This window comes from Scyliorhinus torazame, chromosome 1 (genome assembly GCF_047496885.1).
Source record: "Scyliorhinus torazame isolate Kashiwa2021f chromosome 1, sScyTor2.1, whole genome shotgun sequence".
In the NCBI taxonomy this organism is placed as follows: Eukaryota; Metazoa; Chordata; class Chondrichthyes; order Carcharhiniformes; family Scyliorhinidae; genus Scyliorhinus; species Scyliorhinus torazame.
The window spans coordinates 357,315,251-357,342,270 of record NC_092707.1 but is presented as its reverse complement, the minus strand read 5'-3'; the positions used below and the strand labels follow the sequence as shown (position 1 = coordinate 357,342,270).

The window sequence follows — 27,020 nt, the reverse complement described above, 5'->3', positions numbered from 1 at the left end:
ATGTTAACAATGCATGTAAATTGGAGAATTTGATGAATAGTTGTGAACTAATGGTGTGGAGTAAATGGAACAGGTCAGGAAAAGAATGAGAACCTGCAAATATATTTGTACTTGTATGTTGTAGATTGTACAGGTGGTGTATTCCAGATTAAGCATTAAGAGGCCTTTGATTTTATTTGTTGATACGAGAAAGGTACAATGCTTAAGCACTCAATGGCTGTGCAATATAGAGGCCTGCATGCAACAATGTTGTATATCTTTTAACTCTAATTTATTTGTGTGACAATAGTCCAGTTTGTGTTAAAGTGGAGAAATTGTGTTTCAAAGTGAAAATGTTCAATCGCCATTGCCATATATAAATTTAGGATTAACTTGCGCTGCATTACAGTTTAAAAATATAATAATAAGATAATTCATTGAAAAACGATGTGCTCAAAATGGTAGCCCTGAAATTCCATGCGTTGAGTTTGTTGGACTTATACCAACATGCCCAGAGCTCTGCCTACTGATGCTCAACAGAGCTATATCTGCCTAAACTTCATATACCATCTGGTGAATGGTCTCCAGTGCAAATCACTTAGAAAATCATAGGACGCAATCTACCGGCAGTGATGCACCCGAACGTGAACGCAGCGTGGCCGGTAGATGCCGAGAGAAGCCTCCCACCCGCTTTCTGGGAACCAGTAAAGCAAGGCATCATGATCAGGATGCCACCCACAATGGGTGGGACCCAGCCTCACGTGTCTAAGTAGGTTCTGAACCCGCTGAGGCGTGCACACCCAGAATCTACCGGGCTCCTGGCATTTAACGGCCTCCTCATGGAGTCCCCAGCCGGATGCCATTCAGTACTGGTCCACACAAACGTGGACCTGGCGGAACAGCACCCGCTGGGCCACCTGGGCCATTGGAGGCCCTGGGTGGTCAGGGACAGTGCAGGATGACCCCCTGCCCTCCTCTGGAACATGGATACCTTGGCACTGCCAGGCTGGCACTGCCAAGGTGCTGGGGTGGCACTACAAAACCAGCAGGAACACTACCAGCGTGCCAGTGTGGCACTGCCAAGGTCAGGGCCTGGGGAACAATGCCTCTGAAAGGAGGGTGAAGGGGTATGAATGGTAGGGAGATGCAGGGTGATCTCAAGAAACCTCTGGAAGGTTTGGGGGGAGTGAAGGGTAGAGGTCATGGAAGGGGGGGGGGGGGGAAGCATAAGGGGTGGTTGGTAAGGCCTGAAATGGGGGGCCCCTCAGCAACCCCATAGCGGGGTGTCATCACTTGAGGGGGTGTGGGATAATATCCATGTGTGTGTGTGCGTGGGATGGGGGGGGGTGACATTATCCATGGGTGGGGTTGTGGGGGGACCTACAAGCCCTCTTAGAGATTGGTGCACCCTTTCAAAATGGTGACCCGATTTCTGAGGAGCCGGTCTGGCCTGCGAGTTCAACTCCCCAGTGATGGAAATAATTCAAGTGTGGGCTTGACCGGGGCGAAACTCGCCAGGGCCCAAAAAGGTAATTAAACATGGTTAGATCACTGTGGAAACCCCGCTGATAGAGACAACCGGAAACTCCCAGCAAAACCTGCCATAAATGACACTTAGAAACATTTACGCTAGACCGTGCCCGTAGGAATGTTAGGAGTGATTCAAAACCAGAGTGCAACCTTTAAGATTGGATTGGATTGGATTGGATTTGTTTATTGTCACGTGTACCGAGGTACAGTGAAAAGTATTTTTCTGCGAGCAGCTCAACAGATCATAGTCATAGAATTTACAGTGCAGAAGGAGGCCATTCGGCCCATCGAGTCTGCACCGGCTCTTGGAAAGAGCACCCTACCCAAGGTCAACACCTCCACCCTATCCCCATAACCCAGTAACCCCACCCAACACTAAGGGCAATTTTGGACACTAAGGGCAATTTATCATGGCCAATCCACCTAACCTGCACATCTTTGGACTGTGGGAGGAAACGGGAGCACCCGGAGGAGACCCACGCACACACGGGGAGGATGTGCAGACTCCGCACAGACAGTGACCCAAGCCAGAATCGAACCTGGGACCCTGGAGCTGTGAAGCAGTTGTGCTATCCACAATGCTACCGTGCTGCCCCGTACATGGGAAGAAAAGGGAATAAAAGAAAATACATAATAGGGCAACACAACATATACAATGTAACTACATAAGCACTGGCATCGGATGAAGCATACAGGGTGTAGTGTTAATGAGGTCAGTCCATAAGAGGGGCATTTAGGAGTCTGGTGACAGTGGTGAAGAAGCTGTTTTTGAGTCTGTTCGTGCATGTTCTCAGACTTCTATATCTCCTGCCCGATGGAAGAAGTTGGACGAGTGAGTAAGACGGGTGGGAGGGATCTTTAATTATGCTGCCCGCTTTCCCCAGGCAGCGGGAGGTGTAGATGGAGTCAATGGATGGGAGGCAGGTTTGTGTGATGGACTGGGTGGTGTTCATGACTCTGAAGTTTCTTGCGGTCCTGGGCCGAGCAGTTGCCATACCAGGCTGTGATGCAGCCCGATAGGATGCTTTCTGTGGTGCATCTGTAAAAGTTGGTAAAGGTTAATGTGGACATGACGAATTTCCTTAGTTTCCTGAGGACGTATAGGCGCTGTTGTGCTTTCTTGGTGGTAGCGTCGACGTGGGTGGACCAGGACAGATGTTTGGAGATGTGCACCCCTAGGAATTTGAAACTGCTAACCATCGCCACCTCGGCCCCCTTGATGCTGACAGATGTGTGTACAGTACTTTGCTTCCTGAAGTCAATGACCAGCTCTTTAGTTTTGCTGGCATTGAGGGATAGATTGTTGTCCCTACACCACTCCACTAGGTTCTCTATCTCCCTCCTGTATTCTGACTCGTCGTTATCCGAGATCCGGCCCACTATGGTCGTATCATCAGCAAACTTGTAGATGGAGTTGGAACCAAGGACGTCATTCTCCGACCCCCCGCCGGGTCGGAGAATGGCCGTTGGCCGCCGTGAATCCCGCCCCCGCCCCCGCCGAAGTCTCCGTAGGGAGAAAAGTCGGCGGGGCGTTAATGGCGCCGCTGCCGCGGAGAATGTCACGGGTCTGCGCAAGGCAGCCGATTTTCGGCCTGCCGACATTCTCCCTTCCGGATGGGCCGAAGTCCCGTCGACGTGATGACCGTTCACGTCGACGTGAATCAAACCTCCTTTTCATCGGCGTGACCCGGTGCTCCAGGCTCACGCCGACCAGCGAGGAGGTGAGTGACGGCCTGGGGGGTTGGCTCTGGGCAGGAAATGGCGTGGCCGCAGACTGATTGCGTGAGGAGAGGTGTGTCTCGGCTTGTGTGTGTGTGTGTGCGCGGCGGGGGTGGTTAGAGTAGGCTGGGCTCCGGGGGAGTGCCGGGAGGGGGTCCGTGCTGGGGTGGAGGTTGGGGGTTGGGGGGGGGTCCGTGCTGGGGTGGAGGTTGGGGGGGGGGTCCGTGCTGGGGTGGAGGTTGGGGGTTGGGGGGGGTCCGTGCTGGGGTGGAGGTTGGGGAGGGGGTCCGTGCTGTGGTGGAAGTTGGGGGTTGGGGGCGGTCCGTGCTGGGGTGGAGGTTGGGGAGGGGGTCCGTGCCGGGGTGGAGGTTGGGGGTTGGGGAGGGGGTCCGTGCCGGGGTGGAGGTTGGGGGGGGTCCGTGCTGGGGTGGAGGTTGGGGGTTGGGGAGGGGGTCCGTGCCGGGGTGGGTGATGGGAGGGCAAATGAGTTGGTCCACCTGGCCAGGTGCCAGCCTCCAACAGTTGGACCCATGCGGTCCATGCCACCTGGCTGGGGGGAGGAGGGGATATGGGCAATGATGACATGTCGTCGTTCCCCTCCCCCCCACAAGGCCGTCATGTTTTCAGACCATCCAGCGATGTTGGCCGCCGTGGTGGCAGCCGCTCATGTCTATGTTGCCCTGGATGAGGAGGAGGAGGAGGAGGAGCGTGCCAGAGAGGCGGCGCAGGCTGCCGCAGAGGGGCAGGCGGCAGCCGCCCAGGCTGGAGGGACACCTGACCGACAGGACGAGGAGGACGTCGTGGCCCCACGGCAACGGAGGCACCCGAGGGCGCCCCGTGTGTACCGGCCCCGGCAGTCATACCAGGACCTCACGGACCGGGAATGCAGGAGGAGACTCCGGATGAGCCGGGAAACCGTGGCACACATCTGCCACCTGCTGGCACACCTGTCACCGCGTGGCACTGGCGGGGGACACCCTCTCCCCGTGTCCGTCAAGGTTACGGTGGCCCTGAACTTTTATGCAACGGGGTCATTCCAGGCACCGAGTGGGGACCTGTCCGGCATATCGCAGACATCGGTGCATCGGTGCATCCGGGCAGTGACAGATGTCCTTTATGCCATGGCGCACCGCTACATCCGCTTCCCCGTGGACCGGGCCAGCCAAGATGCCCGGGCCGTGGGCTTCTCTGCCGTTGCCGGGTTCCCCATGGTCCAGGGCGCGATTGATGGGATGCACGTCGCCGTGCGGCCACCTGCAGAGAACAGGGCCGTGTTCACTAATAGGAAGGGGACCTATTCAATGAACGTACAGGTGGTCTGCGACCACCGCATGATGATCCTGCACGTCTGCGCCCGTCACCCAGGCAGTGTACACGACTCATTCGTGTTGTCGCGGTCATCCATCCCCGGCATGTACGAGGGACGCCATCCCCGGCTGAGGGGCTGGTTGCTGGGCAACAGGGGCTACCCATTGCGATCGTGGCTGATGACGCCTATATGGAGGCCACGCAATGAGGCGGAGAACCGCTACAATGATGCCCATGTAGCGACAAGGGGAGTGATCGAGAGGTGCTTTGGCGTGCTGAAGATGCGTTTCAGGTGCCTGGACCTCTCTGGGGGCGCCCTCCAGTATCGGTGAGATAGGGTCGGCCGCATCATTGTGGTGTGCTGCGTCCTGCACAACATAGCCCAGCAGAGGGGCGATGTGCCGCAGGCAGAGGAGGGCGGAGTGGAGGAGCTGCAGGAAGAGGCCCAGTCCTCCCCAGATGAGGGGGATGGGGGCAATGGTCAGGGCAGACGGGGTAGACACAGGCGGGTGGCTGTCCACCGTTACCGGCTGGCCCAGCGGGCACGGGACAGACTGATAGACGCCCGCTTCACTGACTAGATGGGCGTGGGAATCGGGTAGTGTGGCCACAGACCGCACACCATGACAACAGCCGACCACCCACACCCCCCACCCATCCACCCACCCAGCACCCTCACCCCCCTCCCCAACCCCACACACCCCACCCGCATGCACACCACCCCCCCACCCCCAATTGCCGATCCACCGGCGGCACAACGGGCCGGGCTCACCCAGTTGCGGGTGGACGCGTGTCTATCGCAGGCCATGGAGGATGATGACAACCCTCCTCCGATGAGCTCCTGGCTCTACATCGTTGGACTATGTCTGACCCATGGCCACAGTACCACCATCCACCCGGACCATCCCTGCATGCGGCTGTGACACTGCAGCGCACGGTCCCGTCCTCTGCCCGGGGGATGTTGATGGCGGCCCAGGGGGAAGGGGGCAGACTCACCTGGGGCTGAGGTAAGACCACCCCTCACACACACACTTGCGCTCAACGTACATGACACGCCCGCACACTTTGGACAGAGCACAAAGGCAGCTTCGGTAGGTGTAACATTGACTTTAATAACCAAAGGAGTTCATGCACGTGCCCTAGCGCCTAAAACTCATCTGTGCCCTGCACCCGTGCCAACTTACTCAGTGTCTAATTGTTTGGCCTTACGGGCCCTTTGACTACGTCTACGTCGTTCCCCAGACGGTACAGCAGAACTGGAGGTGGACTCCTGTGATTCCTGCCCTCTGACACCGGATCCCTTTGGCGGCCGATTCCTGAGGCGTCCTGGCCTAGATGGGCCAGGCTGCGGCCCGGGCGACTGGGATGGCGAGCTGCCAGCCTGTCCTGCCCGTTGCCCACCCGATGCACCTGGGACGGAAGGGGGGGAGTCCGAGGTGTCGCGGTGTACCTGGACCTCCCCTACAGAGGGAGCCGGGACGGACCACACCACCTCCTCCTCCCTCGGGGTGCCCGATGGCCCCCAGGCCTCTACATGGGTGGGGGATGCGAACGGACTGGCCATCCGACGCGCCCCCGACATCTGGCGCTGCCAGTCCTGGAGGCCCGTGCTGGTATCGAAAGGAGTCTGCAGGTTTGCAGCCATGGAGCCCAGGGGGTTGTCGAACCCTGTCTGCGACAGTGCGACGCCAGCTCGCACATGGCCACTGGCGCCGATGCCCTCAGCGATGGCCTGCTGAGACTGGGCCATGGCCTGCAGAGACTGGGCCATGGCCTGCAGAGACTGGGCTATGGCCTGCTGAGACTGGGCCATGGCCTGCTGAGACTGGGCCATGGCCTGCTGAGACTGGGCTATGGCGTTGAGCGCCTCTGCCATCTGGCGCTGGCACTGGCTCATGGCCTCCTGTGAGAGGGCAGCCATTTCCTGGGCCACAGACGCCGCCTGCACGGAAGGCCCCAGGCCTCGCAAACCGTTCCCCATGTCTGACACCGTCGCACCCATTGCCTCCACCGCGGACGCCACCCGTGCGGTGTCAGCCTGGGTGGCACGCATGACCGGGACCACTCCCAGCTCCTGGACGCGGGTGGACTTCTCCACCTGCGACCGCAGCCGCCGCAAGCCACCCGTCACCCTATTCGCTCGTCTCCGTGTCGGTGGTTGCATCGGATCTATGTGTGGGTGTGGTAACTGCAGGAACCCGGGATCCATCTGGGCGGCAGATGTTCGCTTGGCCTGGGCTGCCCTCCGACCGCCCGGTCCCTCTGCTGCTCCTACCTCCACCTGCTGTACCGGGACGGCTGTGTTGTGCGCACCAGTGAGTGTACCAGACGCCTCATCACTAAAGTGCCCAACCGTGGTGAGTGTTTCTGCGATGGTGGAGGGTGTTGGTGACAGCAGTGGCGTTGTGTCGTGCTCTTCGTCCCACTCTGAGTCCATGGCACTTTGGGGTGGGGGTTCGTCTCCACCCATCCACTCTGAGTCACTGTCCGGTATTTCGTCTTCCCGGGTAGGGGTGTCCTGGGTAGTGCTGTCCCGGGTAGTGCTGTCCCGGGTAGTGCTGTCCCGGGTAGGGGTGTCCTGGGTAGTGGTGTCCCGGGTAGGGGTGTCCTGGATAGTGGTGTCCTGGGTAGTGGTGTCCTGGCTCGGATGTGACGGGGGCCTGTGGCTGCCCCCCTCATCGCTGGGTGGTCGCTCCCGCACGTGACGGGGGTGTCGTCTCCCTGTTGCTCCAGGTCTCTCCGTCTCCCGTGGTGTGCGAGGGGCATCCTGCGGGCGTCGCATGCTGGAGGGTGCGGGTCTCTCCGTCTCCCGTGGTCTCCGAGGGGCATCCTGCGGGCGTCGCATGCTGGAGGGTGCGGGTCTCTCCGTCTCCTGTGGTCTCCGAGGGGCATCCTGCGGGCGTCGCATGCTGGAGGGTGCGGGTCTCTCCGTCTCCCGTGGTCTCCGAGGGGCATCCTGCGGGCGTCGCATGCTGGAGGGTGCGGGTCTCTCCGTCTCCTGTGGTCTCCGAGGGGCATCCTGCGGGCGGTCTGCATCTGCGGGGATGGGTGCCTGGACGTTTGGTCCTGCGATACACAATGAAGCATGCATGGTTAGACATCAGGCAGTGATCAGGTGATACGGGGGAGGGGGATATAGGGGAGGGGGGATATGGGGACGGGCTGTTGTTGGCTCACTTGCTCGTGGGGCCCCGACCTCTGCATCAGCAACCTCCCGGTCCTCAGGTCCGCCAGCCAGTTCCAGGGCCCTTTCCTCGTGTACGGTCAGTGGCCTCTCATCAGCGGGCCCTCCTCCAGTCCTCACATGCTCCCTATTGTTGTGTGCGCGCTTCTCCTGTGGGGGGGGGGGTGGGGGGGTGGCAGGGGTAAAAGGCAACAGTGTTAGGCAGGTATATGAATGCACGCCATCGGTTGCGCGTGCATTGCAGAGGTTAAGGTTAGGGCTGGATTCACTTGGGGATATGGGGGAGGGGGGGATATGGGGGAGGGGGGGATATGGGGGAGGGGGGGATATGGGGGAGGGGGGATATGGGGGATATGGGGGAGGGGGGATATGGGGAGGGGGGATATGGGGGAGGGGGATATGGGGGAGGGGGATATGGGGGAGGGGGGATATGGGGGAGGGGGGGAATATGGGGGAGGGGGGATATGGGGGAGGGGGATATGGGGGAGGGGGGATATGGGGGATATGGGGGAGGGGGGGATATGGGGGAGGGGGGCATATGGGGGAGGGGGGGATATGGGGGAGGGGGGATATGGGGGATATGGGGGAGGGGGGATATGGGGGATATGGGGGAGGGGGGGATATGGGGGAGGGGGGGATATGGGGGAGGGGGGGATATGGGGGAGGGGGGATATGGGGGATATGGGGGAGGGGGGATATGGGGAGGGGGGATATGGGGGAGGGGGATATGGGGGAGGGGGATATGGGGGAGGGGGATATGGGGGAGGGGGGATATGGGGAGGGTGGATATGGGGGATATGGGGGAGGGGGGATATGGGGGATATGGGGGAGGGGGGATATGGGGGAGGGGGGATATGGGGGATATGGGGGATATGGGGGAGGGGGGATATGGGGGAGGGGGGATATGGGGAGGGGGGGATATGGGGGAGGCTCACCCTGCCTGCTCTGACGAGGTCGTTCACCTTCTTGTGGCACTGGGTGCCTGTCCGTGGTGTTAGGGCCACAGCAGTGACGGCCTCTGCCACCTCCCTCCACAGACGCCGGCTGTGGCGTGGGGCAACTCTGCGGCCGTGCCCGGGATACAGGGCGTCCCTCCTCTGCTCCACCGCGTCCAGGAGCGCCTCCACATCGCGTGACTCGAACCTCGGGGCTGAGTGACGGCCAGCCATCAAGTCGGGTGTTGCGGTCGGGTGTTCCGGTCGGGTGGGGGGGAGCTGCGCGGCCTTATGAGCCGTCACGCCGTGCAGCGCGTGTGACGCCCATTTTTATGACGTGACGCAAGTGGGATTTGCGCCGTTTTTTGCGCCGATCGGCGGAGTTTCCGCCGATAACGGAGAATTTTGCCCCAAGTTTTGCCACGCAGTCGTGTGTGTACAGGGAGTAGAGTAGGGAGCTAAGTACGCAGCCTTGAAGGGTCCCAGTGTTGAGGACTATTGTGGAGGAGGTGTTGTTGTTCATTCTTACTGAACCCAGGGCTGACAGATTGCAACAGCAGGTAAGCAGGTCAAACTTTTGATCAGACAGCTCACTGTTACTTACAATTTGCTCACTTTTTCAAGAATGTATTCGATTGGAGCACCTGGCACAGGCAGCTTGGAAAGGGACAAAGGCAGTGGAATGTGGAATGTGGAACAAAAAAGCTCAAAATATCATTGGGACTGACCTCCTAGCCCAATTGAGGAAAGGCAACAGAGGAGAGGCAGACCACTGCCAGCATGGGAGGAAATGGTCAAAATGTTTCTCCTGTTCAGGCAGAGGGACATTGCAGGCGGGATTCTCTCAGCCCGGGGCCGGGCCGGAGAATCACCCCGACTGGTGCGAATCGCTCCATGCCGCCCACCGCGATTCTCTGCTCTGCGGAGAATCAGCGCCATTGGCGTTGGCGTGGCACCTGTTGGAGGCCGCTCTACGTGCCCCCCCCCCCCCCGCCGATTCTCGGCCCGGGATGGACCGAGCAGCTGTAACAATACACCCGAGTCCTGCCGGCGCCGTCCGCATGTGATCTTACCTGGCGGGACCTTGGTGTGGAAGGGTCGGGGCAGCCTGAGTGGGGGGAGGGGGGGTTCCAATGTGGCCTGGCGGGCGATCGGGGCCCAGCGATCGGCGGGCTGCCCTCTCGGGCTGGGGGCCTCCTTTCCTCTGCGCTGGCGTCTTTAGCCCTACGCAATGTTGCGTCGGAGCAGACGCGGAGAAGGGAGCCACTGCGCACATGCACCCGTTGGTGCCGGTCCCACTGCGCATGCACGCGTTGGTGCTCCTGTGCCATGCTGGCCCCCTGTAGGAGCCAGAATTGCTGATCCTGAGGCCCTGTTGACGCCGTCGGGAAACGCAACAGCGTTTATGACGGCGTCAACACTTAGCCTCAGGATCAGAGAATCCTGCCCTGCATTCCTGACTATCTTACAGACCAGTACCATACAAAGCTTAATGACCTGGCCAGGAATGGTATGTTAACACATTGACCATGTTCCTTTCTTCACTTGGGCACTGTGGGCCCCAGTGCATTTTTCATTCTTTAGAATTAATGGGCGGGATTCTGTGAATCGTCGCGTTTCTCAATGGCGTCAACACGGCCTCAGGATCAGCAATTCTGGCCCCTACAGGGGGCCAGCATGGCACTGGAGCGGTTCGCACCGGTGCCAACGCGCGCATGCGCAGTGGCTTCCTTCAACGCGCCGGCCCCGACGCAACATGGCACAGGGCTACAGGGGCCGGCGCAGAAGAATGGAGGCCGCCAGCCAGAGAGGCCGGCCTGCCGATCGGTGGGCCCCAATCGTGGGCCAGGCCACATCGGAGGCCACCCCGGGGTCGGACCCCCCCCCCCCCCCACACACACAGTCCCCCCCCCCCCCCCGACCCTTCCACGCCGCGTTCCCGTCGGCTGAGAGCAGGTGTGGACGGCGACGGCGGGACTCGGCATCTTTACGACGGCCGCTCGGCCCTTCCCGGGCCGAGAATCGGCGGGCCAGCCATGTAGAGCGGCCCCCGACCGGCCCCGCGCCAACCACGCCGGCGCCAATGGCGGCGGAGAATCGGGGCAGCATTCTGCGATTCGCGCCGGTTGCGGGGATTCTCCAGCCCGGCCCCGGGCTGAGAGAATCCCACCCACTAGTTCCACAGCTAACTCTTCACAGTTATTGGGTATGAAAGAGTTCACACAGTTGGAATCTTACAGCATGTGCAGCATCTCTCCCAACAGGACTTGCATGGAGAATCTTAAAACCCTTTCCTCTACTTGATGCTTGTTGTATAAGGGTCTGGAATACACACTTTAACGTGGGGCTGAGTACAGTACTGCCCACACTGTGATGTAAGAGATCACATGGTCGTCGCCCAGACGTCATTGTAGCATTGGACACAGCCATGTGTCGAAGCAAGCATGGAGTCAGCTCCTAGCTTGGACCTTTACCATACCTATGTTTATAGTTACCACTAGTTAATAAATAGTTACTGTTGAACTATCTCAGACTACAAATGCCTTGGGCCGGATTCTCCTTAGCCAGACGCCAAAATCGTGATCGGCATTCGGGCGGAGAATGGATTCCGACGGCGGAATCGGGACAGGTGCCGGTTTGACGCCGGTCAGCCGTGCTGCGTCCCTCCAAACCGGCATCACAGGACACTCGGTGTTGCAACGCCGTTGGCGTGTCATTGGCCTGTCCACCCATGATGCTCGGCCCCAATGGGCCGAGTTCCCGATGGCCCGGATCACATCTGGTCCCAGCGGTCAGGAACCCGGCGTGCTGGCTGTGGACAGAGTCCAACGTTGCCACACTCGTCCGGAATCTGTGGCGCTGGCCGTGGTGGCTTCTACGAGGACTGGCGGGGGGGGTGGCCAAGGAGTGGGCTGTGGAGTCACGGTTGATGGGTTACAGTTTGAGCATGGTTGGCGCCATGTTTTCCGATGCAACCGGTGCAGGTTGTCTGCCTGTGCATGCTAGGCCCGGAACCCGGCTGATTTCAGCAAGTTCCACGGGTGTTGCAGTCGGCGCCGGTGCTAGCCCCTCAACGGTACCGGAATCGGTGAGGGGTTCGCACTGACTTTCCTGTCGTGAAACTCCTGCGGATTCTCCATTCGAGCCGGCACTTCGCCTCAGGAACGGAGAATCCAACCCCTTAATAAGACTGACTGAACTATGCCCAACGCTTTACAATACGGTGGCAATGAATGGAACAAGTTAGGGGCCGCACGGTAGTGGTTAGCTCAGTTGTCTCACTGCTGCAGCGTCCCAGGTCCGATTCCGGCTTGGGTCACTGTCTGTGCGGAGTCTGCACGTTCTCCCCGTTTCTGCGTGGATTTCCTCTGGGTACTCCGGTTTCCTCCCACAGTCCAAAGATGTGCAGGTTAGGTGGATTGGCCATGAGAAATTGTCCTTTGTATCCAAAACGGTTAGGTGGGGTTAATGGGTTATGGGGATAGGGTGGAGGTGTGGGCTTAAGTGGGTCGGTGCATACTCGATGGGCCGAATGGCCTCCTTCTGCACTGTAAATTCTATCACTCTATAACTCAAAATCTTGCAGAGAGTGTAGAAAAAACTTAACAGAAAGCCAACGGAAAATTCAAAGAAGCATTCTGACCTGCAGAAAAGTGCAAAAAATGAAAGTGAAGGAGGAAATAACCTCCTTCATCCATTCTCATTCCTGCATGACGATGATGAAGGTGTCATGGGTAATGATGATCATGAGGAAGGAGAGGAATTTGTTGTGAAACCTACTCATGAGTCCATAGACCAATATTTTTCTGCATATTACTCTGCCACAACCACCTCGTATTTCCCATCTGTCAGCTGTGTGCTCATTTCCTCGGAGCAGCTCAGTGACTTTCACTTGGGGTATGGAGTCTTTCGATAGTATTATAAAGGTGCAATATTATTTGAATCACAGAGCACAAGACAGCTAGAGAACCGGATAGGGACGAGTCACTTTCCCAGCATAGGTAGACGATATGCTAACATCACAAAATAGGTAAGGAGAAAGCTGCCTACTATTTCAGTATTATGGAATCTAAAACTCATGGCTGTTCACTTGAATTGACTCCTTGTGGGGCATTGCACATATATGCAAACTTTAAGGTTAACTTCTGAGGTCATTGATGGGGCTGGTTGGGGTTGGAGGACTTGGACTGTCAGAATTTTCCAGTTGTCTCACATTCCCACAGACAAGTACAAAGCAACAAGTACAAGGTTATTTAGCCAGAAGCCAAAACCCATCTCCAAAATGTAATTTCAGCTGCTGTAATTGTTGTCCATCGGAATAAGGGGTAGCTCATTTAAGGCAGAGATGAGGAGGATTTTCTTCTTTTAGAGGGTAGTGAATCTCTGGAATTCTTTACTACAGAGAGATATTCAGGCTGGGTCATCATAGAATTTACAGTGCAGAAGGAGGCGATTCGGCCCATCGAGTCTGCACCAGCCCTTGGAAAGAGCACCCTACCCAAGCCCACACCCCCACCCTATCCCAGTAACCCAACCCAACCTTTTTGGACACTAAGGGCAATTTATCATGGCCAATCCACCTAAACTGCACATTTTTGGACTGTGAGAGGAAACCGGAGCACCCGGAGGAAACCCACGCAGACATGAGGAGAAAGTGCAAACTCGGCACAGTACAATATAGGAACCTTCGCATCTGCTCTGCCATTCATTATGATCATGGCTAATCATCCAGTCATTAAGTATCTTGAAGGCTGAGGCAGACAGATTTTAATCAGAAACGAAATCAAGCGTTATGGGGATAAAGTGGGAAAGTGGAAATGGGGGGGTATCATATCTGATGAGTCATGATCACAGAATGGCAGAGCAGACTTGGTGGGTCAGATAACCTGCTTCTGGACCTGTGTCTCATGGTCTTACCTCAGTTGATTCTAGCTACAACTGTACTTTTTAGCAGAATTCAAAATTCCAAACGAGGCGGAACATAGGAATTAGGAGCAGAAGTAGACAATTCAGCCCTTCGAACCTACTCCGCCATTCAATCAAATCTTGGCTGATTTCTTACTCGTCTCAAATCCACTTCCGCACCTGTTGCCCATATCCCTTTTACATATTTTTTTATCAAAAAGATATCTATCTCTTTCCTGAAACCATTTAATGACTCAGATTCCACACCACTATGGGGCAGCGACAAATTCACAACCCTCTTCGAGAAGGGCAGCACGGTAGCCTTGTGGATAGCACAATTGCTTCACAGCTCCAGGGTCCCGGTTCGATTCCGGCTTGGGTCACTGTCTGTGCGGAGTCTGCACATCCTCCCCGTATGTGCGTGGGTTTCCTCCGGGTGCTCCGGTTTCCTCCCATAGTCCAAAGATGTGCGGGTTAGGTGGATTGGCCATGATAAATTGCCCTTAGTGTCCAAAATTGCCCTTAGTGTTGGGTGGGGTTACTGGGTTATGGGGATAGGGCAGAGGTGTTGACCTTGGGTAGGGTGCTCTTTCCAAGAGCCGGGGCAGACTCGATGGGCCGAATGGCCTCCTTCTGCACTGTAAATTCTATGAAAAAAAAAGTTGTTCCTCCTCATCTCAATTCTTAGGCCGGGATTCTCCGCGCCGGGTCGAAGAATCGTCGGGGGCGTGGGAAATTCTCGCCACGCCACTCCGACGTCGGGCCGCAACATGCATCCAAAATTCTACACACCTTCAGGTACTCAGTCCCCAACAGAATACTGTTGCTTCAAAACCTGGAAATAAAGACATTACGATTGCTTCAGATATGTGGCTTGTCTGTAGCCAATCTCATCCGCTCTTCTCTTCCCAGGTCTGACTTTAACTTCCATGAACAGAATCCTGATCCTCAATATTCCTGGATCATCTTTTTCATTCCCTAATTTCTAGAATTAACTGTCCTAGGCAGTGCGGTAGCGCAGTGGGTTAGCCCTGCTGCCTCACGGCGCCGAGGTCCCAGGTTCGATCCCGGCTCTGAGTCACTGTCCGTGTGGAGTTTGCACATTCTTCCCGTGTTTGCGTGGATCCCCCCCTCACCACCACACACAACCCAAAGATGTGCTGTCTAGGTGAATTGGCCACGCTAAATTGACCCTTAATTGGAAAAAATGAATTGGGCACTCTAAATTTAAAAAAAAGAATTAACTGTCCTTTAGTTGCTTTCGTGCACATTACTCCATTGTATGGCTTTGCTGCTCCTAGCGGAGCTCAGAGCAGTTCACTCTCTTGTTTCCGAGCCCCAACTACTATGAATTCAGCAAAAACGACACTCGATAAGCCTTCCTACCCTAAAGGCACCCCTGGTTGCTAAGTAGCAGCTCATTATTTCTCCAACCTCATGTTGACTTTTCATGACGTAAACTCTTTCAGCACAATTGGAACACAGTTTGAACTGAAACCCATTCCCCCACACACGTTAAACACTTTTGTTTGACTTGAATCTCACTATAGGTTTATCCTTCCTTACAGAGAAACACTAAATCAAACCCAGATTGAGCTTGTTGATGGACGTTGGAGTCCCTGCATCCTGGCCCATAATTTTGGTCTTCGAGACACTCTGGGTCAGTACAAATTTCTTGCAGGTCCAGAAGAACTGCAACAATATTGTTGGCTTATTTAATATAGTAAATTATTTGTCACCCTTGGTGGTGTCTCTAGGGGCTATTTAGCACAGGGCTAAATCGCTGGCTTTGAAAGCAGGCCAAGGCAGGCCAGCAGCACGGTTCAATTCCCGTACCAGCCTCCCCGAACAGGCGCCGGAATGTGGCGACTAGGGGCATTTCACAGTAACTTCATTTGAAGCCTACTTGTGACAATAAGCGATTTTCATTTTCATTAATGTCCTTCAGGGAAGGTAATCTGCCATCCTTTCCTGGTCTGGCCTGCATGTAACTCCAGATCCATAGCAACGTGGGTGACTCTTAACTGTCCCCTCAAGGGCATGATGTGGAGATGCCGCCGTTGGACTGGGGTGAGCACAGTAAGAAGTCTTACAACACCAGGTTAAAGTCCAACAGGTTTGTTTCGATGTCACTCGCTTTCGGAGCGCTGCCCCTTCCTCAGGTGAATGAAGAGGTATGTTCCAGAAACACATATATAGACAAATTCAAAGCTGCCAGACAATGCTTGGAATGCGAGCATTAGCAGGTGATTCAATCTTTACAGATCCAGAGATGGGGTAACCCCAGGTTAAAGAGGTGTGAATTGTGTCAAGCCAGGACAGTTGGTAGGATTTCGCAGGCCAGATGGTGGGGGATGAATGTAATGCGACATGAATCCCAGGTCCCGGTTGAGGCCGCACTCATGTGTGCGGAACTTGGCTATAAGCTTCTGCTCGGCGATTCTGCGTTGTTGCGCGTCCTGAAGGCCGCCTTGGCTTACCCGGAGATCAAAGGCTGAATGCCCTTGACTGCTGAAGTGTTCCCCGACTGGAAGGGAACATTCCTGCCTGGTGATTGTCGCGCGATGTCCGTTTAGTCGTTGTCGCAGCGTCTGCATGGTCTCGCCAACCTACCACGCTTCGGGACATCCTTTCCTGCAGCGTATGAGGTAGACAACGTTGGCCGAGTCGCACGAGTATGTACCGCGTACCTGATGGGTGGTGTTCTCACGTATAATGGTGGTATCCATGTCGATGATCTGGCACGTCTTGCAGAGATTGCCATGGCAGGGTTGTGTGGTGTCGTGGTCACTGTTCTGAAGGCTGGGTAGATTGCTGCAAACAATGGTTTGTTTGAGGTTGCGTGGTTGTTTGAAGGCAAGTAGTGGTGGTGTGGGGACGACCTTGGCAAGATGTTCATCTTCATCGATGACGTGTTGAAGGCTGTGAAGAAGATGTCGTAGTTTCTCGGCTCTGGGAAAGTACTGGACGACGAAGGGTATTCTGTCGGTTGTGTCCCATGTTTGTCTTCTGAGGAGGTCGGTGCGGTTTTTTGCTGTGGTGCGTTGGAACTGCCGATCGATGAGACGAGCGACATATCCCGTTTGTACAAGGGAATCTTTCAACGTCTGTAGATGACTGTTACGCTCCTCCTCGTCTGAGCAGATCCTGTGTATATGGAGAGCTTGTCCATAGGGGAAGGCTTCTTTAATGTGTTTAGGGTGGAAACTGGAGAAGTGGAGCATCGTGAAGTTATCGTGGGTTTGCGGTAAAGCGAAGTGCTGAGGTGACCGTCCTTGATGGAGACGAGTATGTCCAAGAATGCAACTGATTTTGGAGAGTAGCCATGGTGAGTCTGATGGTTGGATGGAACTTATTGATGTCATCGTGTAGTCGTTTCAGTGATTCTTCGCCGTGGGTCCAAAGGAAAAAAATGTCATCGATGTATCTGGTGTATAACGTCGGTTGAAGGTCCTGTGCGGTGAGTAGGTCTTGTTCAAACTTGTGCATGAAGATGTTGGCGTATTGGGGTGCGAATTTGGTCCTCACGGCTGTTCCGTACGTCTGGATGAAGAACTTGTTGTCGAAGGTGAAGACGTTGTGATCCAGAATGAAGTGGATGATTTGCAGGATTGCGTCTGAAGATTGGCAGTTGTCGGTGTTGAGTACTGAGGCTGCTGCAGCAATGCCGTCGTCATGGGAGATGCTGGTGTAGAGTGCCGAGACGTCCATTGTGACGAGGAATGTTCCTGGTTCAACTGGTCCACGGGTGCTGAGTTTCTGTAAGAAGTCCGTCGTGTCGCGACAGAAGCTGGGCGTACCTTGTACGATGGGTTTCAAGACGCCCTCGATGTAGCCAAAGAGGTTCTCACACAGGGTCCCATTGCCTGAAACGATAGGGCGGCCTGGTGTGTTGGCCTTGTGTATTTTCGGGAGGCAGTAGAGATCTCCAATGCGGGGAATACGTGGGATGAGAGCACGTAGGGTGCGCTGAAGATCTGGATCCAAGGTCTTGATCAGTCTGTTAAGTTGGCGGATGTGTTCCTTGGTCGGATCTGCGGGTAACTGTGTAGTGTTCTTGGTTGTTCAGTTGTCGATATACTTCTTTGCGGTAGTCCATTCTGTTCAGTACGACAGTGGCCCCTCCTTTGTCTGCTGGTTTGATGACGATGCTGCGGTTGGTCTTGAGAGCGCGGATGGCATTGCGTTGTGCGTGGGTGACGTTCGGGGCTGTCTTGTGAATGCGACTGATGAATCTGGCATTGACGCGACTCCAGACGGCTTGAGCATACATGTCGAGTCTAGGGCAGTGGCCTTCCGGAGGCGTCCAATTCGACTCTTTCCTCTTCGGTTGCCGCACCGCAGATCTCTCAGTCTGCTGTTCCGGTTCATTGGTAGTCTGCTTGGGTTCGCTGTTGGCCTCTTGGGGTCTGTGAAAGAATTCCCGGAGCCTCATTCGCCTGATAAATCCCTCCATCAGGAGTCGCGTCAATGCCAGATTCATCAGTCGCATTCACAAGACAGCCCCGAACGTCACCCAAGCAGAACGCAGTGCCATCCGCGCTCTCAAGACCAACCGCAGCATCGTCATCAAACCAGCAGACACAGGAGCGGCCACTGTCATACTGAACAGAACGGACTGCCGCAAAGAAGTATATCGACAACTGAACAACCAAGAACACTACAGACAGTTACCCGCAGATCCGACCAAGGAACACATCCGCCAACTTAACAGACTGATCAAGACCTTGGATCCAGATCTTCAGCGCACCCTACGTGCTCTCATCCCACATACTCTCCGCATTGGAGATCTCTACTGCCTCCCAAAAGTACACAAGGCCAACACACCAGGCCGACCTATCGTTTCAGGCAATGCGACCCTGTGTGAGAACCTCTCTGGCTACATCGAGGGCATCTTGAAACCCATCGTACAAGGTACGCCCAGCTTCTGTCGCGACACGACGGACTTCCTACAGAAACTCAGCACCCATGGACCAGTTGAACCAGGAACATTCCTCGTCACAATGGACATCTCGGCACTCTACACCAGCATCCCCCATGACGACAGCATTGCTGCAACATCCTCAGTACCCATAACGACGGCATTGCTGCAACATCCTCAGTACTCAACACCGTCAACTGCCAATCTCCAGACGCAATTCTGCAACTCACCCGCTTCATTCTGGATCACAACGTCTTCACCTTGGACAACCAGTTCTTCATGCAGACGCACGGAACAGCCATGGGGACCAGATTTGCACCCCAATACGCCAACATCTTCATGCACAAGTTTGAACAAGACCTACTCGCCGCACAGGACCTTCAACCGACGTTATACACCAGATACATCGATGACATTTTTTTCCTTTGGACCCACAGCGAAGAATCACTTAAACGACTACACGATGACATCAATAAGTTCCATCCAACCATCAGACTCACCATGGACTACTCTCCAAAATCAGTTGCATTCTTGGACACACTCGTCTCCATCAAGGACGGTCACCTCAGCACTTCGCTTTACCGCAAACCCACAGATAACCTCACGATGCTCCACTTCTCTAGTTTCCACCCTAAACACATTAAAGAAGCCATCCCCTATGGACAAGCTCTCCGTATACACAGGATCTGCTCAGACGAGGAGGAGCGTAACAGACATCTACAGACGTTGAAAGATTCCCTCGTACGAACGGGATATGGCGCTCGTCTCAGCGATCGACAGTTCCAACGCGCCTCAGCAAAAATCCGCACCGACCTCCTCAGAAGACAAACATGGGACACAACCGACAGAATACCCTTCGTCGTCCAGTACTTTCCCGGAGCGGAGAAACTACGACATCTTCTTCACAGCCTTCAACACGTCATCAATGAAGATGAACATCTTGCCATGGTCATCCCCACACCCCCACTACTTTCCTTCAAACAACCGCGCAACTTCAAACAAACCATTGTTTGCAGCAAACTACTCAGCCTTCAGAACAGCGACCACGACACCACACAACCCTGCCATGGCAATCTCTGCAAGACGTGCCAGATCATCGACATGGATACCACCATTATACGTGAGAACACCACCCATCAGGTACGCGGTACATACTCGTGCGACTCGGCCAACGTTGTCTACCTCATACGCTGCAGGAAAGGATGTCCCGAAATGTGGTACGTTGGAGAGACCATGCAGACGCTGCGACAACGAATGAACAGACATCGCGCGACAATCACCAGGCAAGAATGTTCCCTTCCAGTCGGGGAACACTTCAGCAGTCAAGGGCATTCAGCCTCTGATCTCCGGGTAAGCGTTCTCCAAGGCGGCCTTCAGGACGCGCAACAACGCAGAATCGCCGAGCAGAAACTTATAGCCAAGTTCCGCACACATGAGTGCGGCCTCAACCGGGACCTGGGATTCATGTCACATTACTTTCATCCCCCACCATCTGGCCTGCAAAATCCTACCAACTGTCCTGGCTTGATACAATTCACACCTCTTTAACCTGGGGTTACCCCATCTCTGGATCTGTAAAGATTTAATCACCTGCTAATGCTCGCATTCCAAGCATTGTCTGGCATCTTTGAATCTGTCTATATATATGTTTCTGGAACATACCTCTTCATTCACCTGAGGAAGGAGCAGCGCTCCGAAAGCTAGTGACATCGAAACAAACCTGTTGGACTTTAACCTGGTGTTGTAAGACTTCTTACTGCCCTCAAGGGCAGTTAGGGACGGCAATAAATGCTGGCCCAGAACGAATAAAACAAAAAATTATAGCTTGGATATGTATCCTTAGTAGGACATTTCAGCTACGAAGCCAATAAACCTTTAAGAAAAGAACAACAGAAGCCAAATTGTTCATTTGCTCCAAACGTTTTTAGTTGTTCTCGGGCTGTGCACAGCACTGACAAGTCTGCAATTATTCCCAACCCTCGTTGCTCAGATAAGTTGGTGGTCGGTCTTTAGTCAGTGCAGTAGTGATGAATTTGGACATTAGCGTGGTAAATTCCATTACTGTCATGTGGAAACCTGCTGTTGTCTCACAGCAGCTTAAACTTGTCTCACAGACAAGTTTAACCTGATGGAAGACATTATGCAACTTCAAGGGCCAGTAGTTTGAATAAGAGGCAGATGTAATTGATATCCTTTGACTTGTTCCATTTTTTAATTAACTCCTTATGCGTGGCTTTGTTTAAAGCTATAATTACAGATTTTATTTTAGTAATGGTATTGTAAATGTAACACCCATGAGCAGCTGTGAATGGCAGAAGCAAATTTATCCACTGATTCAGCAGTTGCAACATATTTTTGTGAACATTTAACATTCTGTGAATGTTAGCGAAGAAAAGAGTGAAAACGTAAAAATGCCCCAAACTTAGAAACCAATAAAAGAGAGACTGGCAACCGTGAGCCTGCAGAGTACGATTGAGGAAATGGGTTCTGAGAAGAATGAAAGAGGAGGTGGAGTTCGGCAAAAGGAATTCCTGATTAAAACTGTGGGTTTCTGAAGGTCCTGAGGCAAAGGTAGAGAAAAGTGAATTAATGCCTTCAGAAAAGGAGAGAACGTTAAAGAAAAACGTACACACGTCCCAGTTTAGCAGCTGCGAAGATCATTGAAACGTTTCTGATTGATGCTGAGCCCGTTTCAATGGGAGGGAAGGTCAAAGTAGCCATTACAGACTCTCACTGTACGTTTATTTTCTCAGCTGAGAGCAGAAATGCCTAATGACTGAATTCAGAATGCAGTATGGAGTGCAGGTCAGAATTCAGCATTTCAAATTTGCATTTGCTCTGAGGCAGGAAATTCATGGCCGAGAATATGCAGGCGATACATAAAACACATCAAGTCCAAAGTTTCAAAAGCCATCTCGTACATATGGCAATCAGCAGATTTTATTCAACCATGGCAAAATGTTTTCAAAATTTAGCATTTGTAAAACCCTCATGTCATAGGCATATCTTTAGACAATTAAATCAGTAAGTTCAATAATATATAAAATATTTATTGTTTTGTCTTTATTCGTCGTGGGCATCACATGCTGTGCCAGCATTTATTGGCTATCTCTAATTGCCCTTGAAGGGGCAGTTAAGAGTGAAGCACATTGCTGTGGGGTCTGGAGCCGCATGTAGGCCAGACCAGGTAAGGATTACCTTGCCTAAATGACATTAGTGAACCATCAGTGAACCAGATTGGTTTTTACGACAATCGACAATGGTTTCACGGGTCAGTATTAGATATTTTATTGCAGATTTCTTTGTTGAATTCAAATTTCACATCTGCAGTGGGGGGATTTGAACCTGGATCCCCAGAGCGTTACTCTGGGTCTCTGGGACAATTACCTGCCCTCGATCCATTCATTGAGAACTGTCGACGGGACTTTGGCCGTCTTAATTTTTCTACCCCCCTCACCCATTCCAACCTCTCTCCTTCTGAACTTTCTGCTCTTCACTCTGTCCGAACATATTTCCTCTCATCTTGACTCCATCCTCACTCCTCTGGTCCATTCCCTCCCCACCTCCATCCGAGATTCCTCTGATGCCCTGCGTCATATTGATAGATTCCAGTTCGCAGGCCCTCACCGCCTTCTATTCACCATGGATGTGCAATCCCTCTACACCTCCATCCCACACCAGGATGGCCTGAGAGCTCTTCGCTTCTTTCTCGAACATAGGCCTGAAAAATTCCCATCCACCACCACTCTACTCCGGGTGACTGAACTTGTTCTAATCTCTCAACAACTTCTCCTTTCCCTCATCCCACTTTCTCCAAATCAAAGGTGTAGCAATGGGTCCTAGCTATGCTTGCCTTTTTATGGGGATGTGGAATATTCCTTGTTCCAGGCCTACCCTGGTCCCCTCCCACAACTCTTTTACCGGTACATCGATGACTATTTTGGTGCTGCTTCATGCTCTGGTACGGACCTGGAAAAATTCATCAACCCTCCTTCACTTTCACCTGGTCCATCTCAGACACCTCCCTTCCCTTCTTTTCTTGGTGGCTGCAGCACCTAGATTCACCCCGCTGTTCATCGGCATTGCCGGTTCTTTGGGCCTTGGGGAGTTTCTCCCCGTCGAGGCAATACTTAGGCAGATTTCCTGCACTGGCGAGCAGGACCAGCTCCTCGCAGATGGGGTGCCATTTTGACTGGCTGCCTCAATCTCTACACTCTCCCCTTCCCCCTTTCAGTCACCTCCCGCTTTCAGAAGACTTACCCCCCCCCCCCCCCCCCCCATCAACCTTTTCTTGGCCTCTTATACTCTCCTCTCATGGGCAAGGCCTCCCAGGGCCCGACCCCTGGCAGTGTCAACCTGGCACCCAGGCACCTTGGCACTACAACCCTGGTAGTACCCCTGGCACACCAGCAGTACCAGGGTGTCACAGCCAGGGTGCCAGGCTGGCAGTGCTAAGGTGGCTGGGTGCCAAGGGAAGTGCCAGGGTACTACCCTGCTCTGTCCTCGACCATCTGAGGGTCTCTAATGGCCAGCGAGACCCCCCAAGCTGCCATCACGCCTGATCCATGTTTGTGGAAACCAGCGCGAAATGGCACTCGGTTGAGGTCTCACAGGCGCGGCCGTTGACTCCCGGGTGCCGGGTGAAAGCGGCGTCAAGATATTTAAGTGACATTTAAATATCTATCTGGATGATGCCGAGGGCGTGATCCAGATCACGCCGGGCGGGATGAGTCGGGTGGCTTGCGATCGGCACGGCACGGGGCCCTATTTTGGCTCTCGCAGGGTTCACCCATTGCCCCCATCTCCGTGCCTGGCACAACGTGGTGGCTGAATTACGCCCTTTATGTTTAAGTGTGATGATTGTACCAATGGGTTTCTTACGTTCCATGTCATTCCTGAAAGGGTTTCACACTGGCTGGATAAATTTGAGGATAATTTTATCCACTCACAGTGTCGTGAATCTTGGGAATTCTCTACTCCAGAGTGTTGTGGATGCTACATCGATGAATATAGGCTGAGATAGATAAATAGATAGCTTTTTAGCGAATTGAGGGATATGAGAAATGAGCAGGAAAGTGCAGTTGAAACATCTGGGGAGTCATTCTCCGACCCCCCAGCGGGTCGGAGAATGGCCGTTGGCCGCCGTGAATCCCGCCCCCGCCGGTTGCCGAAGTCTCCGAAGGGAGAAAAGTCGGCGGGGCGTTAATGGCGCCGCAGCCGCGGAGAATGTCACGGGTCTGCGCAAGGCAGCCGATTTTCGGTCTGCCGATATTCTCCCTTCCGGATGCGCCGAAGTCCCGTCGACGTGATGACCGTTCACGTCGACGTGAATCAAACCTCCTTTTCATCGGCGTGACCCGGTGCTCCAGGCTCACGCCGACCAGCGTGGAGGTGAGTGACGGCCTGGGGGGTTGGCTCTGGGCAGGCAATGGCGTGGCCGCAGTCTGATTGCGTGAGGAGAGGTGTGTCTCGGGTTGTGTGTGTGTGCGTGCGCGGGGGGGGGGGGGGGTGGTTAGAGTAGGCTGGGCTCCGGGGGGGTGCCGGGAGGGGGTCCGTGCCGGGGTGGAGGTTGGGGGGGGGGTCCGTGCCGGGGTGGAGGTTGGGGGGGGTCCGTGCTGGTGTGGAGGTTGGGGGGGGTCCGTGCTGGGGTGGAGGTTGGGGGGGGGGTCCGTGCTGTGCCGGGGTGGAGGTTGGGGGGGGGTCCGTGCCGTGCCGGGGTGGAGGTTGGGGGGGGGGTCCGTGCCGTGCCGGGGTGGAGGTTGGGGGGGGGTCCGTGCCGTGCCGGGGTGGAGGTTGGGGGGGGGTCCGTGCCGTGCCGGGGTGGAGGTTGGGGGGGGGTCCGTGCCGTGCCGGGGTGGAGGTTGGGGGGGGGGGGGGTCCGTGCCGTGCCGGGGTGGAGGTTGGGGGGGGTCCGTGCCGAGGAGGGGGATGGGAGGGCAAGTGAGTTGGTCCACCTGGTCAGGTGCCAGCCTCCAACAGTTGGACCCATGCGGTCCATGCCACCTGGCTAGGGGGAGGAGGGGATTTGGGCAATGATGACATGTCGTCGTTCCCCTCCCCCCCACCAGGCCGTCATGTTTTCAGATCATCCAGCGATGTTGGCCGCCGTGGTGGCAGCCGCTCATGTCTATGTTGCCCTGGATGAGGAGGAGGAGGAGGAGCGTGCCAGAGAGGCGGCGCAGGCTGCCGCAGAGGGGCAGGCGGCAGCCGCCCAGGCTGGAGGGACACCTGACCGACAGGACGAGGAGGGGGAGGAGGACGTCGCGGCCCCACGGCACGGAGGCACCCGAGGGCGCCCCGTGGGTACCGGCCCCGGCAGTCATACCAGGACCTCACGGACCGGGAATGCAGGAGGAGACTCCGGATGAGCCGGGAAACCGTGGCACACATCTGCCACCTGCTGGCACACCTGTCACCGCGTGGCACTGGCGGGGGACACCCTCTCCCCGTGTCCGTTAAGGTTACGGTGGCCCTGAACTTTTATGCAACGGGGTCATTCCAGGCACCGAGTGGGGACCTGTCCGACATATCGCAGACATCGGTGCATCCGGGCAGTGACAGATGCCCTATATGCCATGGCGCACCGCTACATCTGCTTCCCCGTGGACCGGGCCAGCCAAGATGCCCGGGCCGTGGGCTTCTCTGCCGTGGCCGGGTTCCCCATGGTCCAGGGCGCGATCGATGGGATGCACGTCGCCGTGCGGCCACCTGCAGATAACAGGGCCGTGTTCACTAATAGGAAGGGGACCTATTCGATGAACGTACAGGTGGTCTGCGACCACCGCATGATGATCCTGCACGTCTGCGCCCGTCACCCAGGCAGTGTACACGACTCATTCGTGTTGTCGCGGTCATCCATCCCCGGCATGTACGAAGGACGCCATCCCCGGCTGAGGGGCTGGTTGCTGGGCGACAGGGGCTACCCATTGCGATCGTGGCTGATGACGCCTATACGGAGGCCACGCAATGAGGCGGAGAACCGCTACAATGATGCCCATGTAGCGACAAGGGGAGTGATCGAGAGGTGCTTTGGTGTGCTGAAGATGCGTTTCAGGTGCCTGGACCTCTCTGGGGGCGCCCTCCAGTATTGGTCAGATAGGGTCGGCCGCATCATTGTGGTGTGCTGCTTCCTGCACAACATAGCCCAGCAGAGGGGCGATGTGCCGCAGGCAGAGGAGGGCAGAGTGGAGGAGCAGCATGAAGAGGCGCAGTCCTCCCCAGATGAGGGGGATGGGGGCAATGGTCAGGGCAGACGGGGTAGACACAGGCGGGTGGCTGTCCACCGTTACTGGCTGGCCCAGCGGGCACGGGACAGACTGATAGACGCCCGCTTCACTGACTAGATGGGCGTGGGAATCGGGTAGTATGGCCACAGACCGCACACCATGGCAACAGCCGACCACCCCCACCCCCCACCCATCCACCCACCCAGCACCCTCACCCCCCTCCCCACCCACCCCACCCGCATGCACCCCCCCCCACCCCCCCCCCCCATTGCCGATCCACCTGCGGCACAACGGGCCGGGCTCACACAGTTGCGGGTGGACGCGTGTCTATCGCAGGCCATGGAGGGTGATGACAACCCGCCCTGCGATGTGCTCCTGGCTCTACATCGTTGGAATATGTCTGACCCATGGCCACAGTACCACCATCCACCCGGACCATCCCTGCATGCGGCTGTGACACTGCAGCGCACGGTCCCGTCCTCTGCCCGGGGGATGTTGATGGCGGCCCAAGGGGAAGGGGGCAGACTCACCTGGGGCTGAGGTAAGACCACCCCTCACACACACACTTGCGCTCAACATACATGACACCCCCGCACACTTTGGACAGAGCACAAAGGCAGCTTCGGTAGGTGTAACATTGACTTTAATAACCAAAGGAGTTCATGCACGTGCCCTAGCCCCTAAAACTCATCTGTGCCCTGCACCCGTGCCAACTTACTCAGTGTCTAATTGTTTGGCCTTACGGGCCCTTTGACTACGTCTACGTGGTTCCCCAGACGGTACAGCAGAACTGGAGGTGGACTCCTGTGATTCCTGCCCTCTGACACTGGATCCCTTTGGCAGCCGTTTCCTGGGGCGTCCTGGCCTAGATGGGCCAGGCTGCGGCCCGGGCGACTGGGATGGTGAGCTGCCAGCCTGTCCTGCCTGTTGGTCACCCGATGCACCTGGGACGGAAGGGGGGGAGTCCGAGGTGTCGCGGTGTACCGGGACCTCCCCTACAGAGGGAGCCGGGACGGACCACGCCACCTCCTCCTCCCTCGGGGTGCCCGATGGCCCCCAGGCCTCTACATGGGTGGGGGATGCGAACGGACTGGCCATCCGACGCCCCCCCGACATCTGGCGCTGCCAGTCCTGGAGGCCCGTGCTGGTATCGACAGGGGTCTGCACCATGGAGCCCAGAGGGTTGTCAAACCCTGTCTGTGACAGTGCGACGCCGGCTCGCACATGGCCACTGGCGCCGATGGCCTGCAGAGAGTGGGCCATGGCCTGCTGAGACTGGGCCATGGCCTGCAGAGACTGGGCTATGGCGTTGA

The 27,020-nt window shown here is 55.6% G+C and overlaps 1 protein-coding gene across 3 annotated transcripts in view; it reads left to right on the top strand.

The window, feature by feature from the left end:
* Positions 1 to 27,020, top strand: part of prkcea (protein kinase C, epsilon a) — an 877,089-nt gene that overhangs the window by 458,523 nt on the left and 391,546 nt on the right. The window lies entirely within an intron of this gene.